The sequence below is a fragment of the Patagioenas fasciata genome, chromosome Z (assembly GCF_037038585.1).
Source record: "Patagioenas fasciata isolate bPatFas1 chromosome Z, bPatFas1.hap1, whole genome shotgun sequence".
NCBI lineage: Eukaryota > Metazoa > Chordata > Aves > Columbiformes > Columbidae > Patagioenas > Patagioenas fasciata.
In genome coordinates this window covers 75,181,293-75,193,765 of record NC_092560.1, presented here as the reverse complement: position 1 = coordinate 75,193,765, position 12,473 = coordinate 75,181,293, and the positions used below count along the sequence as shown (strand labels likewise).

The 12,473-nt window shown below is 46.1% G+C and overlaps 1 protein-coding gene across 9 annotated transcripts in view; it reads left to right on the top strand.

Annotated features, from left to right (window-relative positions):
- Window positions 1-12,473, top strand: part of RUSC2 (RUN and SH3 domain containing 2) — a 66,843-nt gene that overhangs the window by 23,491 nt on the left and 30,879 nt on the right. For 4 of the 9 annotated variants that reach the window (XM_071802451.1, XM_065861492.2, XM_065861494.2 and 1 more), the window contains exon 2: window positions 836-941. The exons of 2 other annotated variants lie outside the window; for them this stretch is intronic. The gene's annotated coding sequence lies outside the window, so the exon portion shown is untranslated. Of the gene's footprint in view, window positions 1-596; window positions 942-12,473 lie in introns of those variants that run through there. 3 more of the 9 variants (XM_065861498.2, XM_065861502.2, XM_065861501.2) reach the window with 3 other exon arrangements.

Here is a 12,473-nt window from a genome sequence, read left to right as displayed (position 1 = left end):
TTGCAGAGATTCTGGGTTTTAGCCCAAGTTACGGGCAGCACTTTAATCACAAGCTGTAGTTAGTAGTTGCTGGGATCTTGACTTGACATTCTCTGTGACAACAGGGACCTCAGCTATCCTGTCCCTGCCAAACAGCACTGGGGGAAGTGCTGGTGATTGCTTCTGCTCTGGGGGTGGCTGCATTTCAGGGGTACTGTTGGTGAAGCTCTTTAGGACAAGGCGCTACAGAAATGTTAAAGAAGCTTCAGGAAGCTTCTCGTAGTCATCCTGATCTCTCAGTAGTAAGTCCTCCCATCCTCCTCCTCCTCCTGTGTGTAGCTTTGGAGACTAGCATTTTATCTCCAAGGGCTCTGGCTGCCATTATCAACAGTAGGAACGTAGCACTCCGGTTCCTTCTACTTTCTTTTGCAAAGCCAAGAGATCAGGCAGCTTGCAACCACACAACATCTGAACCCCAGGCTCATCACAGAATAGGATGCTGCAGCTCTATTTTATGGCATAAGCTTTAGTCTTCTTATTTCTCCTTATGCTACCTTCCCCGTTTCCCAGTTTCTGTCAGAATCAGTCCTCCATCTTCCAGCTTGATTTATTTCCCCTCCTCTCCTTCTGCTCTCCCTCCCATCTCCTGCCTTGTCTGAGGTCCCGCAGGGACTGATTGCGAGCTCGAGCGGCGGTGCTCTGGGCATGCTTGCTCCTTCACACACAGCAACGTCACAGCAGCAGTAGCAGCAGCAGGAGCATTGGAGATGTAATTGCGCAGACCCTCTGCATTGCCAGGGATGCAGCTGTGAAAAAAAATTAAAAAATAAAAAAATTGACTCTGTGTTTCCCACAGCATCCTGGTGAGACAGCACGGAGCCTGCTGGGATGCCAGCACTCAGCATTGCCGGAGCAGAGCGTGTTCAGTGAGAGGAGACAGGGAGCAGAGGATCTGTGGAAAGGTGAGATGGAGAGATGATCGGGGTGGGCGTTAGTCATACTGATGGTTTTCAGGCCGTTCGTTGTCCTGCAAAGTGGCCAGTTTGCTTTTGTAGAGATTACCAGCTACCTGATGAAGCTTAAAGATTTTAGGGTTGCTTTGTCTCTACAGAGGCTGTGTTGCTTTGGAGCTGCTGTGATTATAATGGATGTAATCGAGTGAGGAGGCTGGTGTGGCTGTGCAGAATGCGTGTTTGTCCATTGTTGCTGTGAAATAGCAGTTGTCGTGTCCGGGGCTGGTTGTGCAGGGGCGAGCCATGCTTCGCCCCAACAATGCGACCTCACAGCTCTCCATTGTGCCTGCCATGACAGCCGAGCCCACACGGATTGTTTTGGTCCTGACAGCTGCCATGCTCTCTGCGCATCCCTGGCGGTGATGCTGCTGTGCAGCTCAAAAGCTGTTTTGACAGACAGTGCTTCCATGAAAAGACAGAAACAAAGGACGCAGACAGGGGAAAGGCTGCTGTCAGTGTGGCTTTTGGATTTTTGTTTGTTTTGTTGTGTTTTTTTTTTTTTTCTTTTTCTCCTGAATACTGGTAAAGAAATTGCTCAGAAGGCATTAGGATAAAATATTGTGGCAGGTAAAACCCTGCTTTTCTGCTAAGAGATGCACGGGCTCTGTGCGTGCTGGAGTCCTTTGTGTTGCCCAGGGTGTGTCTGTGCTGGCTGTGTAAATGGATGCTTTCCCCCTGCCTGTTTCCGTGGATCAGATGAGAAAGGTTATCTAGGAATGGAAGAATTACTGCTTTTAATTACTGAAATGAGAAGTCCAGGCTGGGTACTAGTTACTAGAGCTTGATTACATGGTCTTGTTATAGCCAAATCCCTCTTTCCCCTCCCTGCCTTCCTTCTTCTTCCCTCCTCCACCCTCTGCACAAATCCTTCCATCAGACTGCCTCTGCAAACGCAAAGGGAGAAGGGCTTGAACAAAGGCAAGGGTGTATGTGGGATAGGGATATAGGTGCCAGAGAGGCGATATTCAGGATGGCAGCCAGCAAGAACAATAAGGTGAAGGTATAAAAGAATGAGATTTTATAGAGGTGTATGGTGTGTGGGGGAAGTGGAGATCTGCTTTTTCATGTCCAGGCACCTACAGCCTTGTATGCCAGTGTTGCTAAAGAGCGAGCTTGGCAGGTCTAAGCTATTCACAAAAGCTTTCTGCTTTTTGCCAGTGACCCAAAAATAACTCACATAAAGCAGTTTTAGGCCTGTCAGGAGCAACAGCATTGTAGGAAAAATGTAAAGAAAGTGGTAAATATTTGGCAGAACTGTAAAGGAACCTCAGAGCAGAAGAGGCAGGTGTGAGTGACATTGTAGAGCTGGAGGAACAGGGGGCTGTGGGTCAGAGACCAGCAGTAGAGGACAAAGGGGAGGAAATGCAGGGATATCATTGTCAGAGAATGTGAATGTGCCGTTTGTACGGTGATTCTCCAGCCTCTCACTGTGTTGCACCAGACAGTCAGTGCTGGATGCAGCCCCAAGGGGTCTGTGGAGGTGGGAGTGGTCCTCAGCACAGCCTTTTCTGCAGCAGTTTTCTGAAGGAACCATTTTGCTGCTGCAGGTTCTCAGTCGGTTGCTCTGTCTCCCTCCCCATGGAGTGGCAAGCCTCTGTGGCCTTTACATCTGCTGAAGAAGGCAGATGAAGCCAGCATTTCAGTGCAGGATGCCAGGTGGGAAGGAGAGGGCTTCCAGCAAAACCCCACAGTGCAGGGTGTGTTCTGCTCACAGCTCTGTGACAATGTTCTGGAAGCACCGTAGCGTTTCCTAAACTGCAGCTCCTTCTCTTCCCTGTTTTGCCCTGAGACCTGGGAACACTCTCTGTGTCTCCAGGTCTGTCCCATTCAGCCTGATGGGAGCAGGAGGTGCTCCTGATGCTGTGTACCGGGCTGTGTTTGTGGTGCTGCTGCAGAACAGGCTCCCGCGGGAGCTTGGAGCGGGGTGACAAAGAGCACGTGTGTGTTTGTAGGTGCATCGTGGGCTGGAGGAGAGGACACGCAACAGGACATATCTATGCAGGATACACATACTGGTATTGGGGTATGAAAGAAAAATTGTGTGTGGTTTGTGTATACAATGCTTGCCTAAAGGAATAAAGACAGGCATGCAGCCTCCTTTGCTGTGTGAGATAGGAACACTCCCCAGGACACACAGGCTGTGCCTAGCTAGCAGGTGCCACTCTTACAAGAGCATCTGTTAAACAGTGAGAGTGCACAGATAATCTCTGCCTTGAGACGCTTAAAAGATGTGCAAAAGCTTCTGGTGACTGGAGCTGGCTGAAATGATTCATGGGAAAGAGACGAAATTGCTGCTGTGTGTCCTCCTCACTGCATCGATGCAGAATGCTGGAGATAAGTGCAGCTGGATCTCTGGATCTCAGGGATCTGGACCTGCATTGCAGAAAGTGCAGGTGGCTGAGGAGAATGTGCCGTGGACTCAGGAATGGCCTGCCCACAGCTCCATTACCACCTGTCCGATGTCTGAGGCTGTGATAGCAAACGAAAAATGAGTTATCTGTCCCAGTGATCTTAATTTTCTTCCAGTCTGATGCTTCTAGTGAGGCAAGATCTCACTGTGGTATTATTCCTGATAGCCAGACAGTAATCCACCTTTAGCAACCGCATGTTCTGTTTTACCCCACTTTTCCTTTATTTCCCAGTCTTATTATTTTCCGATGCTTTCTAAAAGCCTTGTGTAGAATTAATGTCAGGTCAATAGATCTAATGTGGGTCACTTTCCTTCCTCTTTCAGAAAATGTACAGTTTTATTATTTGCCAACACTCAGCTTCCCCTTCTTCCTCTCTTTCCTGATGGGTGTTTTTATCAAAAGCCCTGTTGCCACCTGTGATCATGCAACTATTCTTACATTGTTCTGGGCTCAAAACTATCCTGTGCTTCTGACTTGAGTGCATTTATTTTCTTGAATTTGCTTCCACTTCAAAAGCTCATTTCCTTTTTTGCACCTTCTTTCATCTGTACTGTCTAACCCGCAGTTGCTGCAGCTTCAGTATTATTCTTCTTGCCAAAACAGCACCAAAGATGCTGTTTTGCTTACCTGTAGTATCCTTCTTGGTGTGGTCATTCACCCAGGTTGATTAGGAGCCCTGCTCTTCTTATTTCCTCACTTTACTTCGTGATTCCAGATTTATTTTTTTTAAATCTATGATATACATTCGAAGTCTCTTCTGCAGTACTTCTCCAAGCTCTTTGTTCTTGCTGGCACTATAACTGTTTTCCCTGACGCGCCAGAGACCTGATCTTTAAAAATTTAAAAGGTTTCATTACAGAGCTGTTTGCTTTCTGCCCTTCTGTTTAATATAAACTGGGTCAGCTTGAGATAGTCAGTCCAAAGCCACTTCTATATTGTAGATGCTGGGCAAGAACTCCCCTCAGTAGGCAAGGTTGTGATGGACCTGAGCAATGATTAAAGCCAAGATAGGCAAACAAAAAGTGAGAGATGTGGAGGTCTCTGCAGATGGGTGAGACACAGAAGACCAGAGGTGAAGGTGTCTCCTCATCAGCTGTGGAATTGCAGGAGGACAGCACTGGATGAGAAGATTTTTGTCCCTGTGTGGAAGCCATTTAAATCCAGCTGGTGGTGGGAATGCTCACTTGTCTGCTGCCTGTACTGCTTCGTGGGAGGTGTCCTGATGTGGATAAAGTGCTTCTGGCAGCCCAGACTGTAAGGACAAAAGGGCCAGAAGTTCAACCCGTTCTAGAGCTATGCGGAAGGCTGCACGATAAGGCTTGAGGGAGCTTGTCTGGCAGGAGGTGAAATATATAGCAATGATCTAGCCTTAGCAGGGATTTGTCACGTTATCTGCTGAGCAGGTTCCCTGCATGCCCTAGCACTCCTCTGAAAGTTGGTTACTGTCCAAAGAGGAAGAAACAGGCTGTCAAAATGGCTCTAGTCACTGATTCTGCTCCAGTTTTCTCTCTTGATGAAAAGTATTTCAACATTCATATTCCAAAAGAAGTTGGTCAAAGCAGGGACATAACTGTTAAGATGAGCGCAAGAGCAGGCATGTCCACAAACCCTTCCTCTTCCCACTGCCGTTGTGTTGCAGCCTCAGGGTCATGTAGACAATGGGTTTTTTTTCTGCCCATCGGACTGTTGCAAATATTCCTTACTGGGAAAGGCTGCTGGTGGTTCTATCAGCAGATATGAAAAAAACCCACAAAACAAAACAAAACACACTACCAACAATAAAACAGAACAATAAAACAAACCCTCCGCCCCCCCCCCAACAACAACAACAGCAACAACCACAACCAAAAAACTGCAGTTCTTAACTCTTGTAATTGGGAGGGAGGCAGGAGGCAGAGCTGTAATGTAGGTGAGTGGCCATAGCATTGTTAACAGCAACTTCTGGCTCAGGCCCACCCTCTGAGTTTGAACCACTGGGAGAGAGACCGTGAGTTGGTCTTTGTGCAGTGCTGAGGGAGTGGGGTTGGCAAAATCTTTGAGTGATAAATAATATATATTTGAGTGATGGCAGCAGCGCTTTGTACTGACACTGTGCCAAGTGGTGGGAAACTGGCACTACCACCAAAACTCGGCTCCAGCACAAGTTGCTCTCCAATAGCAGGGACCAAGTGTAATTGTTGTGCTTTTTGAGCCAATGATACAGGTATCTCAGGGTTGTGGGAGCTAGGAGTTCCTTCTGGGAAAAGGGGATTTTATCCTCTGGGAGTTATAGGAAAGAAAAGAAAAAATAAGAGACCTTGTAGGGCAGATCTTGGCAAATACACAGCAGATTTTCAACTGACAACTTCCCTGGGACCTACTGTCACCTCAGACTAGACGGTGCTCTGTTCTTGGGGAAGGGTGGGACACATGGACCATGGGGGGTACCATACTGGAGAATTTGACTTCCCTCTGGTTCCCAGATGTGGAGTCTTACCTGAGCATCTGTGGCTCTAACAAACACTCAGGAACTTTCCTGCATATCGGTGCCAGAACAAAAACCGGACATACACTTGCAAGAAAATAAGTTTTTCACAAGAACTCAAGTCGTGATGTGAGGTTTGAGCTGATGTGTTGCTTAACTGTGATGCAGTCAACCGTGGGGAAAATTTGTGCTCCTGAGTGTTGGCTAACACAGACCTGGTTCTGCACCAGCTACATCATCTCAGCTTCTTCTAACCCTCTGGGAACGAGCTCTTCATGTGTTACCCATTAAGGGAGCAAGGAGTCCTTCCTACATAGACTCATCTCATCTGTTTGTTTTTACTCCAGAACTGCACCTTATTCTTTGTAAACTGGCACCAGCTGCCATCGCTTCTGGAAAAGTCTGACCTAAATACTTTCAGTGGGCAGGCTCTTCTCTGTTTTGCTCTACCTCTGTTGCTGCAGGAGCAACTGCAGGCATATTCAGCCTCCTCTTGCCTAGTAGGCCAAATTCACCTAAATTGTCTACCAGGCCACCTTCTTTTGGTCCCTCTCTGAGGTTCACATGGTGAAGAGCAGGGACGTGTGCATCGTGCTGCATTGTCATGTGTCTTCTGTGTAGCTCAGATAGCATAGCTGTCCTCATACATGTCCTCAGCAAGGAGAATGACCCATCTGGACCATTGTGCCAGTGCAATTTACTACTCTGAGTAGTAAGGCTAGTTCCAGAGCCTGCTTTCATGGCATTTTTCTCTGCAGCCTGACCCTCAGACCTTTCCCACTGACTCAGGTGGTAGAGTCATAGGCCAATATATGAGAAGATCTAGGAGTTATTAATAATTGATATCTCTGGTCCCAATATATTGTTTGGCCACATGGTATATCTTCCCTGGCTTTGCCTAGTTCATTCTAATGGTCGATACCTGAAATGACACATCTGCTGTGGGGTTTGGCTTACTGTGATTGACCTCTCCTTCACCACTTGTTAGTATGTGAGTAGTTGTAGCCACTTCTAAGGGATTTCTTACCTGGATGTGGCTTATCATGAGCAGTTATTGTAGCTTGATCCTTCAGAGGAACGAGTGGATTTCAGCAAGCATCAGCCGTTTTCTATCAGCAACAAGCTGTTTCCTCTCGTCCACACTCAGTGGCACCTAACTTAACCTACTGCTGGGATTTATCTGCTGCGGGTCATAGTACTTGAAATTGTCCTTGAGGAGATCATCTTCCTTACCCCGATGTCTCCCCCTGCTTTCAACTCCATGTCCTATGCCTCATTTTCATTTCTGCAGACACTTATGATATTTATAAAGCACTCCAAAGGTGGTGATGACTTATTACAGTCTGACAGCATTTTCATACCCCTGTGCTTCCCTTCTCTGTTTCCTCTTAAGATTGGCTGTTTTGGAGGGAGGACTGGGTCAGAGGAAAGATGAGGCAGCATGGAGCAGAGGGGGACCTCAGACATCCCTGGTGGTCTGTAGACCCTAGTACAGCAGGGCTAGGCAGTTCATGGCACAATAAGAGAGGAGGAGAGGAGGAACTGCCAGAAACAGGTATGTCCCAGCTCTGACAAGCAATGGCATGAGAGTGGTTAATGCACAAAGGTGAGACCCCTCCAGTCACACGTCATTCAGGTGGTGTTTGACCATATCTTGTTGAGACACTGATGGCAGCTGTTGACCCACTGGGATTTCTGTTCTGTGTGCTTCTGCTGGTGACTTTGCACAAGCTATAGAGACCCCAAAGAATGTCATCTCCTCTGTAACCCTGACCTCTCCCAGGCTTTGTGCTGCTGATGTGATTTGGTACAGCGTGGTGGAGAAACACCCCAATCTGAAGCAAAGCATTGATATTTGTCCTGGAGGCACTGAAAGGTGATTCCCCTCTGTACCAGAGCATGTTTGACAGCCAGTATTTTGATCTACTGCCTTGTTGTCTGCTTTCCTCTTGGCATTAGCTGACGCTGAAAAGAAAAACCACAACAATCTCTTGGCCTGCCCATCGAAACAGAGGGGGAATCTTCTTTCATGGAGGCAAACCACCAGACCTCATTGATTGAATGAGGCAAATTCGCCGGCAAAAATACCCTTCAGCCCAGACCTTAATCAGACATTGATGCCCTCCATATCTCTTGGGAAACCACAATGAGAATTTCCATGGAACGTGCAAAACCTCTCCCCACAGGCCTATGACAATAGTTTGTGCAACTTGAGGGAGAAAACCCCCAAAAGCCACACTCCACATATAGCAAAAAGAGACTCCTCAGATAACAGATACAGAAGAAAAAACCCTGGTTTCTAGTAGGCTAGTTTTGGTGCAAAGCTTGAGCTTTTGATGCTATGTTATATAACTGTGTGTAACACAGGAGAATCACAAAAGTACAGTTCATTGGTTTCCAAATCATTAAACTGATTAAATTGATCCAAACTCATTAAACTGATGCCATTAAACTACAAAAAAAGTACCTGGATGTCACTTTGCTCATAAGGAACTTCACTGGGTGAACATCTACGTAAGAAAGTTAGGATACATAAGAAATGGAATAGAAAATTATGGTACAGAGTCTCCTAATGTTGATACAGAAAGCAAAGAACATCCCAATGTTCACTGGGAAACTGTGTGCAAATAGTCACCCCAGCTCAGAAACATGACTGCAGAGTTGGAGGAAGTTGAGAAACTGCCCAGAAAACTGCAGAAAGCCCTGGAAAACTCTCATAAGAGGAGCAACTGAAGAAGTGAGAATTGTGTTAAAGGGGAAACTGTAGGGCTCACGATGTAAAATAATGAACAGTCTGGAGAAAGACGATAATGATTTATGTTCTGCCCTGCTTGTAACATGGAAGTATTCCAGAAAATTAAGGAGCATTATTTGAAACTGATACTAGGAATAATTTTCACATACTGTGATTAATTAGTCCAGGAAGCTTTCTGTCAAGCTTAAAACCCCAGCAATATTCCCAAAAGGCTTGGCATTTGTGTGAATAAGACTACCCAGTGCATTTATTGCACAAGTTTAGAAGTTGCGGAGTTTTGAAACCTCCTGGTTGAGCTCAGGCACATCTCAGTGCAAGGGCTTAGGAGAGATAAACTCTTCCTCACCACTTGTTGCAGGTTCTTCTTCTTTTCTGAGACAATCTGGCACAGAAAGGACGCAACAGCTTCAAGAAAGGAGGTGTCCAAACGTGAGCATGCTCTAGCTAGGAAGTCTTAAGGTGTCTCTTCTGTTTCTTGAACCTCCTTGAAGTGATTAAAAGCAGAATGGTCATCCATCCAGTAGTCTTGCTGGGACTCTGACCTGCTCTTCCAATCCAGAGCCAAGGATCATCCCCATTTGCCCTCCTTTTTTCTCCTGCTGAATAGCTCTCTGCATCCTCTGCAGCCCAGCAAGACTTTCCTTAGCAGAAGACCTTGGTTAATCCAGGGTTATCAGATTTAGTTAGTTAGACCCTTAATGCTCTGTTGAGCCCAGTCATTCCAAACCTAATTAGCACATGAGCTGTCTTGTGGAGCAATATCCTAAAATAAACTGTCCCAAATAGCTACAAGCTGAGTTTGGTTTGGGGTGCCAGCCCCTGCAAAGGATAAGTTTCTCCTCTCAGAAGAAAAGTATTTGTAATCATTAGGAGTGCCTGGTCTGCTTCATAAGTATTTTATTAAGGCTCTGGCTTGCCTTTTGTTAGTTCTGTTGCATGGAAAATATTCTATTACGTAAATTGATGCTGCGGTTTCATCCAGATCCTCTGAGTTCTGCTTTGCCACTGGCCGTGCAAACATGGAAACACACCCACACATCAGGAGGACACTTGGAGAGAGGCTGGTGACCAGACCAAGGATCTGAGAATACTCTTGTATGTGAGCAGAATGAAAACCTTGGGATGGCTCAGGAGGGTGGCAAATGTAGTAGAAAATATGGTACTTTCCCTGCCCTAGCCCAAGGACAAGCAACAAAATTAAATGCCCGTATGTTCAAAAGGACTGATAGACTAACTACATATAATTTGGTGTGGAACTTACTGGTTCAGGAATTTACAAACCCTAAAATTTGCAAGAATTCAGAAAAAAAAAAAAAGAGCAGGATGTTATAAGGGATGTCAAGAATATATAACACTTGTATAGGCTCCTAACTTTCTATGGTTGTGTTATGAAACCCACTACTAGACATAAACTGTTCTCCTATGAAGGAGACTGCCTTTGACGAGGGGGAGTCTTGCAATGGTCCAAGGATTTGTTCCCATTTCAGAAGCTTCTTGTCCTGTCATCTTGGAAATCATTCTGCCATTTTGTCACCCACCCTGAATTCTGCTGAAATGAGCTTCAGACAGCATTTGGACTTGATTACAGTGGACCTGTTTGTTCAGGGACCTGACCAAAAAAGGGTCAATAAATGTACAGTCTTGACAGTAATCAAGCAAATTCTCTTTTCAGCTTTATGTGTTACAGGATCTTTTCCTCTAGCTACCTTCAAGGGACTGCAAAATCCAGCCTGTGATCTAAAAGCATTTGGACATCAGCAGCAAAAGTATACACGGTCCTGATGTCCTTGAGAGAGCAAGATAAATTGGATGCATTAATCTCATCAAATGCTGTTTTTATTGGGCTGTTACTTGGCCTTTTTGCTTTATAGCATGCTATCATCCACAAATCAGGGTGCTGCCAGCCTCCAGACTGTTGAATTCCTTATTGCATATTCCTGCTTTGGAGAGGTGGAAAATTTCTTCTTGTGTATCCAGTTACTGTTTCTGGTCTTGGCAGATCTACCTAGAGCTAAGAAGCATTAAAGTTTCCTGCAGTCTTTGCAGGAGTCAGCTGTGGGACGTAGCTGCTGCTTAAAAAACCGTTTATATGTGCACTATGTGGAGGAACATCTAATAAAACCAGGCTGCTGCTGTGATGTTTTCTGTTTGTGCTTGATTTTGGAGCTCCTGATCTGGTTACATACAGTGCATATTAAATAACATGTAGGATTGCATGATTTAAAAATAATACAGCTATGCAGATGCATGCATTCTTGCTGTCTGGTAGAACTGATGGCCATCTCTGCTAGGTAATGCCACACCTGCATTGCTTCTCCTGTTCACTGGGTGATGGTTACCTAATCCTGATAGCAAACCATTGCACCACTGCTGTGTTCAACGCTGCAAATAATACTGCTGGACCTTTCTGACATCTCTAGCAGCTTTATTTATGGTGCCTTGTGGGATTGTACTTCAGTTATTTCAAGAACTTGGACCTGCTGTGGTTTTACTTCACTGTCCTGTAGCCACCTTTGCCACCTGCTTTGCTTTTGCTGTGTTGCTACATGCGCTTGTACATCTGTAATCTGCCATCCCAGAAATGTTTGTTTTTCACTTGATGGTGAGCGATTCCTACATACATGAAGCTCTGGACTGAATAGACAGTAAGCATGATTTTACAGCCTCTCTAACTGAGTTTTCTTAAGACTGAGTTCCTTATTGGTCGGCCTTTCCCAGTGATCGCTGACGCTTTTGCCTTTCAGGGAGGGTTCAGGATGGTTTTGCGGCTGTGATTCCTGCAAGGGGTGGTCTAGACAGAAATGCAATGTCAGTTTTGATCTGGATGCAGAGGAAGCAATAGTGAAGGTATGCGGCTGTGGAGTGGCTGGAGTCTGTATGGGTGTGCTGACCTGTACAGCAGTGAGATCCTATCACTGTGAAGACAGACCTTTGCCCCTCTCAGGACTTAGCTCATCTTTTTTCCCCAAGTCATGAAGGTGATTGAGGATCTAGATCTACTTGGAATGGAGCTGTTCTCATGTGCTTTTTCTTTGTTCAGATGAAACTTGGTTCTGAAATTATCCTCCCATAAGCCTTGGCTAAGCAGAGCCTCTCCTTTGCCATGGTCTGGACAATAACAAGTTTTCTGAAGTCATATTCCAGTAAATGTTATGGGGGAAGGTCCTTGAGGGGCCAGTGGAAGTGATTTGTGACCTCTCATTGAGAGGTCTTTCTGAAGTTTAGTAGTTCTTGAGATGCTTCAGATCGTCAGGATACCCTGAAACCTCCAGTGCTGTTGACAATATCTCCGTATTAAGCATCCACACCCTTTCCATCTCTTGCTGTCATCTCAAGAGCCTCCACTCCGGCAGTGCACACCTGAGCAAGAACAGCTGCTCATTCGCCATTGCCTGTAGCTGTGTAACACACTTTGGGAGCAGCTTTGCCACCTTGTACACCTGCAGGCATAGGTCAGAGAGTCAGCTTTGATCCTGGAAGCGTCACTGAGTTTGATGCCTGACTCCCTCAGCAGGACACTTTATTCCTTGCCCTCCTGTGGCTGTTGTGATGGAGAGTTTTGAGCTCACAGCTTCCAGGCGTAGGAGCTGGTAGGAAAACCTTCATTCTGCATTTCTGCTGGCTTTGACTCTGGTTCACCCACAGCTGCTGGCTGTGTTTCTGTCAGTCCTCAGCTGCAGCCCCTGGCTCCTAGGGTCCTCAGGCAGGCAGGTCTGTAGAAGGAGCACGTTCATAAGGGAGCCAGCTGACAGTCCTGCTTTGCAGCTAAGCCTTGGCCAAAACTGTGCAGTTAAGGGGGAGTTAAGCTTGGCACCTTCAGCTACTGATTCTGCCCAGCCATTTCCTTTGCT